Source organism: Bombina bombina, chromosome 1 (assembly GCF_027579735.1).
Source record: "Bombina bombina isolate aBomBom1 chromosome 1, aBomBom1.pri, whole genome shotgun sequence".
Taxonomy (NCBI): domain Eukaryota; kingdom Metazoa; phylum Chordata; class Amphibia; order Anura; family Bombinatoridae; genus Bombina; species Bombina bombina.
Genome location: NC_069499.1, coordinates 91,159,181 through 91,168,258, shown reverse-complemented (window position 1 = coordinate 91,168,258; position 9,078 = coordinate 91,159,181).

The following is a 9,078-nucleotide window of genomic DNA, read 5'->3' as shown; positions in this document are numbered from 1 at the left end:
GCCATTTGTATGGGCACCCCAAATCTAACAATAAACTACCAATAGCCCTTAAAATGGCCTTTTGTTAAACAGCTCTGTTAGTGGGTACTTTGTAAAAAATGTATGTAAAAGAGCTGTTTAACTAAGGCAAATGCTCTACAAAAGGCCCTTTTAAGGGCTATTGGTAGTTTATTGTTAGATGGGGGGGGGTATTTTGGGGTGACTTTTTTGTTTTTATAGGGGTATTAGATTAGGTTTAATGTTTATTATTTTGGATAATTTTGTTTATTATTTTTTGTAATCTTAAATTTCAGTTGGTTTTTTTTTTGTAATGTTACGTTTTTTTTATTTTTTCGTAGTGTTAGGATTTTTTTTCTTTTGTAACAGGTTTTTTATTTTTTGTTTATTTTAGGTTTTTAAAATAGTAATGTTAGGTTAATTTATAGTTTAAGCTTAGTTTTTTTATTTCACAGTTAAGTTTTTATTTATTTTAAGGTAGTTTAGGGGTTAATAGTTTAATTAAGTGAGTCACGATGTGGGGGCCGGCGGTTTAGGGGTTAATTAGTTTTGTTTAGTATTTGCGCTGTTGAGGGCAGGCAGTTTAGGGGTTAATACTTTATTTTAGTGTTGGCGATGTGGGTGGGCAGCAGATTAGGGGTTAATACTTTATTTTAGTGTTGGCGATGTGGGTGGGTGGCGGATTAGGGGCTAATACTTTATTCTAGTATTTGTGATGCGGGGGGTGGCGGTTTAGGTGTTAATAGGTAGTTTATGGGTGTTAGTGTACTTTGTAACATTTTTGTTATGAGTTTTGTGAAATATTTTTGTTTCTCAAAATCAATAACTACTGGTCTCTAGCAGGACCGCAGAACCTGTAATACAAGCGCAATGAAAATTCCACTCTCAAAAGCAATTTTTTTGAGTGCGAAATTGAGAGTTCCGGTACAGGCTAAAACGCTTGCGGTATAGCTGTATCACCGCAACTTGTAATACGGGAGACCTGCCATTCTGTGCACAAAAGCCAATTTTTCAGCGGTATAGCCGTACCGCACAACTTGTAATTGTGCCCACTGTTATTAATGAATACATTTTACCTCTTTGATTACTTCGTGAAAATGCACCCTATAGATTTCTAAGTGGCAAGTTACAAAACCTTCTTCTGGGTCTTGCTTGAGCGCTAAACAGAAGGTGTGCTCATTAACACCCTAAGTGTGGGACCCACTAACACATTGGATCCATTTAATCATAACCCCCCTCCTGTCTTCCATAACAGTGACCCAACCACTGTGCTTAGGTCCCTAACTGCCCCTCACCACATCTATTCTACCAACTGCAAGTGCCCCACTGTACCTAATCCCCTAACTGCTGGACCCCCCTGCAACACGTTTTTCAAAGGTACCTGCCACTACCATCTTTTTCCACTAGAATGAGAGAAGTCCTCTTCATCCCCACACTAAGCCTTGACTGACACTTTTCAAACAGTTTCAGGTAATTATAAGAGGTATTCTGTCTTTATTTAATTTCTTTTGGCTGATTTAATTCAAACTATGCAATAGAAATGGTTATAGTTCCTATTGCTTACTTTGAAAATTGAAATAAAACAGAAGCAATCAATGGGGATCTTTTATTATAAGTTTGTATTTTTTTTAAGTAATCAAGTTTTAGATTAATGTTAGGGTGAGGCCCTAAGGCAGTGCTTTCCAAACTGTGTGTCGGGACACACTAGTGTGTCGGCAGCAGTGTGTAGGTGTGTCCCTGCTTCAGCACAAATTTTTTTAAATTTCATTTTTTTCAACAATTTTTTTTGGTTTCTGACTTTCCGCCTGCATATCACATGGTTGACACGTGATTGATACCTAGTGGGTCACAGATCATCTTAACCTATTGGTGCAGCTCAGTGGGAACTGAAACTATTCCCATTGGCGGCACATTGGCTCCTGACTGCACGTGTAGCCTCCTCAATCGGCTCGTGACTGCACGTGTAGTCAGTGAGTGGGACAGTAGTGTGTTTTCAGCGCGGGCAGTAGTCAGTCGGACTCACAGAGCTCTGAGGGCGGCAGCTTAAACGCTGGGCTAAAGTCAGAAGTCAAAGTGGGGTTTTTTTGCAGCTAGCTCCCAGTAGTGCATTGCTGCTCCTGCTCTTGATATATGGATAGGAAGGGGAAGCTTAAAAATGCTTGATGATGAAATGTGAGTGTCTTTATTTAATATTCCACCAAATATTCAGAAACTGTTTTCATCCCATCAACCTCATACATCCCATTAAAATATTAAGTAGCTATTGGTGTTATTAAACTTTTTTTTAATTCTTGCACATACATACTGTTACTTGTAAATACATTTCGTTATTATATAATTTATGTTTGTGTCCGTATCTCTTAAAACAAGTTAGTTTAACCTCCTGTTTGCTAGTACAACTGAATTACTGTGTCGCGAAATGTTGTAGGTCTAAAAAGTGTGTCGCCAACATGAAAAGTTTGGAAAGCTCTGCCCTAAGGTTTAGCGGTGCTTAAGTGTTTCTGTCCTGTAAGTCTCTTTATACATTTTAAGTAGTGTAACAAACTAAGCGCCAATGATTAAACTATTGTTAGAGGAATGGACTGGGATGGGTTGGAATTTAGAAATCCCCGCTATAACCCAACCAATAAATATTGGAAGGTGATTTGAGTATTGTAGCCCAGACCATGACATGCAAGGGAACCCTAGTTTTAAAATGAAATGATCCAACTAAAAAAATTAGAAAACTTTATTTTATTTTTCCTATTAGAATGCCTATTTAACTTGCAACAACATTATATTTTATAAAGTAATATATACCTATTTTATTGTATTTATCATTCCATATTAAAAATCAGTTTTGCACTATTAAAAATTATTGTTGGAATTCTTTAATAAAATAGTGTTTTCCTTTTTATTGTTAGGGAAAATTGGCTTCAAATAATGGAACTAGGAATTAATAAGAATTTTAAAATAGATCAAGCAATAGCAACATTAAGCTACATAATGAAATGTGACCTTATGTTCAAAGGAAGTAATGTAAAAATAAATATATATTTTTTACAATAAAATAAAGTTGGATGTAATTTAGGGTTCAGAATATTGAGATGTTATTTATTTAACCTTATAGAACATAACTGCTTCTCAAATGCCTTAGCGCATGCTAGACCGTTCCCTCTTTTACCTCCCTCTGGAAGTGTTTCTACAACGTATTGTTGCCACTTTTAATTATGACAAAATTGCTTATTCAATTATCTGTAAATTACTCTGTCTAGTAAAAATAACAAAACACAAAAAACCATACAAATATAAAGAAGCTGTTTAACATTGCTACAAGTTAAATATAAGTATCTTATAAATATATGATAAAGGTTAGAAAATTATATATATATTAATTTTGCCCATTATAAAAAAGAAATTGCATAAAGTTAGTTTTATGATCATCAAATGTGCATGTGAGGAAAGAGTTAATTTAGTGCCTGTTTAGTATAAACTGTACACGCTAATTTTTCAACTAGTTCATAACCTGAAACCTTAAACCCTTGTGGGCCTTAGGCATTTGGTCCACATTAACTGACCTCTCTAGTGCTGTCCTTGTATATATCTCTTACTTTTGTAATTAAAATACTTTGCAGCAATTATGAGCCGTATCAGGATACAATAAGCAGAATGTTTATATAGAGTTATAGAAGAAATACTAACACATTTTCTGACATAGCAATAATGTTTTGTTTTTTTAACAGATAATAAAAATGTCTATTTTACATTTAAATAGTATATTATAAACATCAGATTTAAAAAAAATCAAGTGATCTAAAGTCTGAAAAACATAGAAGTCCCTCCACAGTAGTGTGAATATGCACAGACTATGAAATGAGTTAAACAAATTCACATAAAATAGAAGATGGGGGGGGGGGGAATTTCCAATTAATATATTCTATAAATGCAGATCAGTTGTAAAGTCATCTTTTACAACCAATTTGTGTAGACTGAATTGAAATAGGTTGTAACCACTTGCTATTAGATGTTATTGCATGATGGTTTCATATAATTTTGGTTAATTGTATGATTGACATTTTTAAAACAGCCAAAACCATTATTTGCAATTAAAATGTACATTTTGATGCTCTTATTTAAAGGGTCATGAAAAACAACATTTTTCTTTCATAATTCAGATAGGGAATATAATTTTAAACAACTTTTCAATTTATTTTTATTATTTAATTTGCTTCAATATGTTAGTATCCTTTGTTGAAGAAACAGCAATGCACACGGGTGAGTCAATAGCATGAAGCATATATGTGCAGCCACCAATCAGCAGCTTCCGAGCCTACTGAGGTATGCTTTTCAACAAAGCACAACAAGAAAATGAAACAAATTAGAAAATAGAATTGTTGTTCTGTCTAAATCATGACAGAAAGAAATGGATTGCATGTCCCTTTAAGTTGTATACTAGTTTCATAATTTAAAATGTGATTTGTGCTAAATTTATAACTTGTTATTAAACCAAGAAAAAGTAATGTCTTAAAATGTGAACTGAGCATGTGCAGAATTATTAACATTGAAAAAACTGTAAAAAGCAAAAATGTTTGAATGAAGCAAAATAGATTTTCAAGCAGGTAAGGCGGCTATTGAAATTGAAAGTCAAAACATTATGAAGAAGGCTGCTTGAAACTGTTTTTAGATACATTTGAATATCAATCAGATAAATCAAACAATTTTAAACAACTTCCAATTTACTTAAATTATCCAATCAGCTTTCTTCTTGTGATATTGTTTGTTGAAGAAGCAGCAATGCACTACTGGGAGCTAGCTGAATACACCAGGTAAGCCAATGACAAGAGGCATATATGTGCAGCCACTAATCAGCAGCTAGCTTCCAGTACTTATTTGCTGCTCCTGAGCCTACCTAGGTATCCCATTCAATAAAGGATAGCATGAGAATGAAGCAAATTAAATAGTAGAAGTAAATTGGAGAATTGCTTAAAATTGAGGTGTTCAATCTGAAACATAAAAGAACATAATTTGGTTTAATATCCCTTTAAAGTGCATATACTGACAATATGTCATCATTCTGGTGGGGGCACTTTCAGAGCTAAACTCTCTACCCCCTCCGAACTTAAGCTTGGTAATGAGGTGACAACAGAGATTGGCAGCACCAGGGGAATCTAGGGATGCTGGTGACATCATCACGCATGGACATTGTTGTGGTTCTAACAATTTCAGAATTAAAGAAAAAAACTGATTATTTTGGTTATGGGTCAATCCAGACTCATGATACCCATCAGTCATTAGTCTGATAGCATTCCCCAAGAAACCTCAAGGCTAGTTTACATCACATTGTATCATATCATAAAAATGGGTGTGAACAATAGGACAGTTTTAAACCTAAATACAAGTGCATAAGACCAAAGCTGTACATCAACAATTGTAGTGAGAATTATATATCTAATATTACTGCTATATATGTTAAACTCTAAACCAAAATAAAGTCAGTTAGGACATATTTGCAACTGCATCTGATGTGGACACACAACCCCTTTGGCCCCCTTCCCAGATCGCACCAAACCACCCAGCCCACTCCTCACACTAGGAATCCAACACCTTCCAAACTACCTTCCTTACTTCCCTTGACGTGCCTGGCCAATCCAGCACCAAAATATGGTGATGTCACCAAGCGATACAAACCCAGACATAGATGCACCAGAAGAATGTTGGATAGGGGTGTAAGTACAAAAAAAACCTCAATCGAAGCTCACTTAAAGGGAAAGTATACACCAATTTTCATATAACTGAGTGCAATAGACACTACTATAGAGAAGAATATTCAGAGATACTGAATTAAAAATTCAGTAAAACATTTTTTAAACTTTTTAAAACTTTCTTAGTAGCACCTAGTTTAGCACTGTTGATGAGGTTAAGCTGGACACTAATTTAAAAGCAGGAAGAGCAGACCTTCTCCCCTATATGAGAATACCCATTAAACAAACAGGAGCAAGCCGGATTCTGTAGACTTGGGTCTATATCTGATACTTTGGGGCTTGGTTAGGAGTCTAAAAATCAGCAAAATGTGATTAAAAAAATAAGCAAAACTATATATTGTTACAAAAACACTCCCAGATGAGCTATTTAAATGGATCATCTACAAAACATTTATGCAAAGAAAAATCTAATGTACAGTGTCCCTTAAATAAAAAGAGAGAAGCGCTCAACCTGGGAACGAACAATAGCATAATAGCTTGTTCTATGGCTAGTTACCACCCTAGAAGCAGCCTCTTTTTGCTCAATATGTGCCTTTCACAGAGAAGAACTTTCCTGTAGCATATCAGTCTGATCCTGACTTCACAGTACAGTCCAGCACCGAAATACCAGGCAATCCCTCTCTGAACAAGAGAAACAGCAAAACCCCAGACGTACGTTTCGGCCTATTGTGGGCCTCGTCAGTGAGGTGCAGCCATATCCCTCTAGGCACACTGAGCAACGGGTCCACGTCTGGATTCCCGCATCACACTTAGGGAGACTTCCCTAAGTGTCATAATTTGCATAAATAAAAAGAGAGAAGCGCTCAACCTGGGAACGAACAATAGCATAATAGCTTGTTCTATGGCTAGTTACCACCCAAGAAGCAGCCTTTTATTTATCAGTGTCCCTTAAAGTCATACAAAACACAAATTGCTTTCACTTTCAAATGGTGTGTATCTTAGAGATATACAGTGTAAGCACAATTTTTAAAAATAGAGACACCCAAGACCCCAAGTCGTGAACCTCCTCTTTAAAATAAAGCCCCAAATAGGTTTTAATAGCCAGGTGATCACTGTGGTAATAATGATCACCTGGCATAAATAAATGTGCATATATTTGTGTAGCAGCACAGCAGTGTTCAAATCAAAGTTTTCTAAATATATTGAACGGTCCTTATGTATATGAAGATAAAGCTATCTTCTTTTGACTATAGAATATTGAAGTAGAAAAAAAATCTTTGTTTATTAAAATTTTAATAAAAATGCCTTTTTTCACTCTTTGTTGTATATTTCTCACAAATAATGATATATACATAAAAACAATCGTATAGTTTGCAATATACATAGAAAGCAATATATAAAATATAAGCAAGTTTCTCTTACAGTTGGTCTTAAATATGAACAGCATCTAAAAAAAACAGCTCAGCACAGGGGTGTTAAATGGTGCAGCACTTAAAGGGTTAAAGGAGAACAGTTCCTAAATATAGTCAATCTATTTTAGACAATGGATTTTTTTCAGTGCAACAGAATTGAATTGTTGTTGTATTCAAGAGAGAAAAAATAATTGAAATCCAGGATATTTGTTACAGCATAAATTTTACAAGTCAAGAGTATGGGCTTTGCAATGTACGTGTCTTTCCTTCACACCAAGAACCCTTTATAGAGTGATAAAGTCAAGCTTAAATTTGAATTTCTACATTTTTTTGATGGACCTTGCAGTACTGATAAGACTTCTTAATAGGTGTCGATTTATCAAGCATACGACGGACAGGGGCGTACATATGTGCTCCTGTCCACCGCAGCTCGCCTTTGGCGGACTGAATTCTGCTGGCGGAATTCATCATTGCACAAGAATGCAATTTTGCACTCTTGTGCAGTGCTGCCCCTTTCCTACACACAGCCTATTTCGTGCGGACAGGATCTGTCAATCTCCCCAGTCGATTGAGACCGAAGAGATTAAAGCTCGCCACCTAAGTTTATGACCACTGCTTCATGAATACAGTCTGCAGGTTCTCTTGGGAGAACCTGGAGTGGTAGGGGTGTAAATGTAGGCAAAACCGTTGTTAAATCAACCACATAATTTAGCAAGAGTGGAGAAATTGTTATCATCAAGTCCTATGACTCAAAGATAGTAAGGTATACACACTACTAAATGTTGAAGAAATATAATATAACATGGATTTATATGAAAGTGTTATTTAAACATGTTCAAAATATCTTTTGCACAAAAAAATGTCATGCCAAGTATGTTTATTATCATTTTATTTCTAATTACATGAACACATGTATCGTTAATACATTTTTAAACGTGCAACAAAGAGAATAGCGTCATCCTTCAAGTTTCAGACGTGTGTCTAAGTACAGAAGGAAGTAGGACAGAGCACTCTCAACAGAAAATAGTAGTTTCCATCTCCCAAGTCTTGTTTTAGTTATGTATAGAGTTTTGTCACAATTAATCAATATATATTATACAATTATTATTATTATTATTATCAGTTATTTGTAGAGCGCCAACAGGTTCTGCAGCTCTAAAATCAATTATTTTGCAGATGGAACAATATTGTAGGTAGCTTTCTGTGCCCTATTAGTTATCATGTAATATGTATGAGCTATATATTTATTTTAAAGTCTGTTGTAGGAGTCAAGATGTCTGTAACCAATTAAAGGGACATGAAACCCAAATATTTCCTTTCAGGATTTAGATAGAACATACAATGTTAAGCAACTTTCCAATTTACTTCTATTATCAAATTTGTTTCATTTTCTTGATATCCTTTGCTGAAGGAGCAGGAATGCACTATTGGGAGCTAGCTGAACACATCTAGTCAGCTAATCACAAGAGACAAAGGTGTGCAGGCACCAATCAACAGCTGGTTCCACTAGTGTAGGATATGTACATATTATTTTTCAACAACTGATACAAAGGGAGCAAATTGCATTTGAAAACAGAAGTGAATTTAAAAGTGCATTAAAATGACATGCTCTGTCTGAATCATGCAAGTCTAATTTTGCCTTTCATATACCTCTAATATTTTCTTGAACACTAATGTGTTGACTTTTATTATATCTGTAGAAAAAAATATATATCTTTTTTATTAGAACATTTATAAAACAAGAAACCACTAAAAATAAATATTATCAGTTTTATTAACTAGCTGTTTACAAAGAACAGTGTAAAAAAAATCCACACAACCATCTACAATGACACCACCTAATTTATTTTCTGTAGGGTTTGACCTTGGGTGAGTATTGGCTCAGATACATAATATTTCATATATTTAGTTTAACGCATTTTTATTAAACATAACTAAAGCCACCAAGAGCGAGGTGTAGTGTGGTATTGGTCTTGGATACATATTTG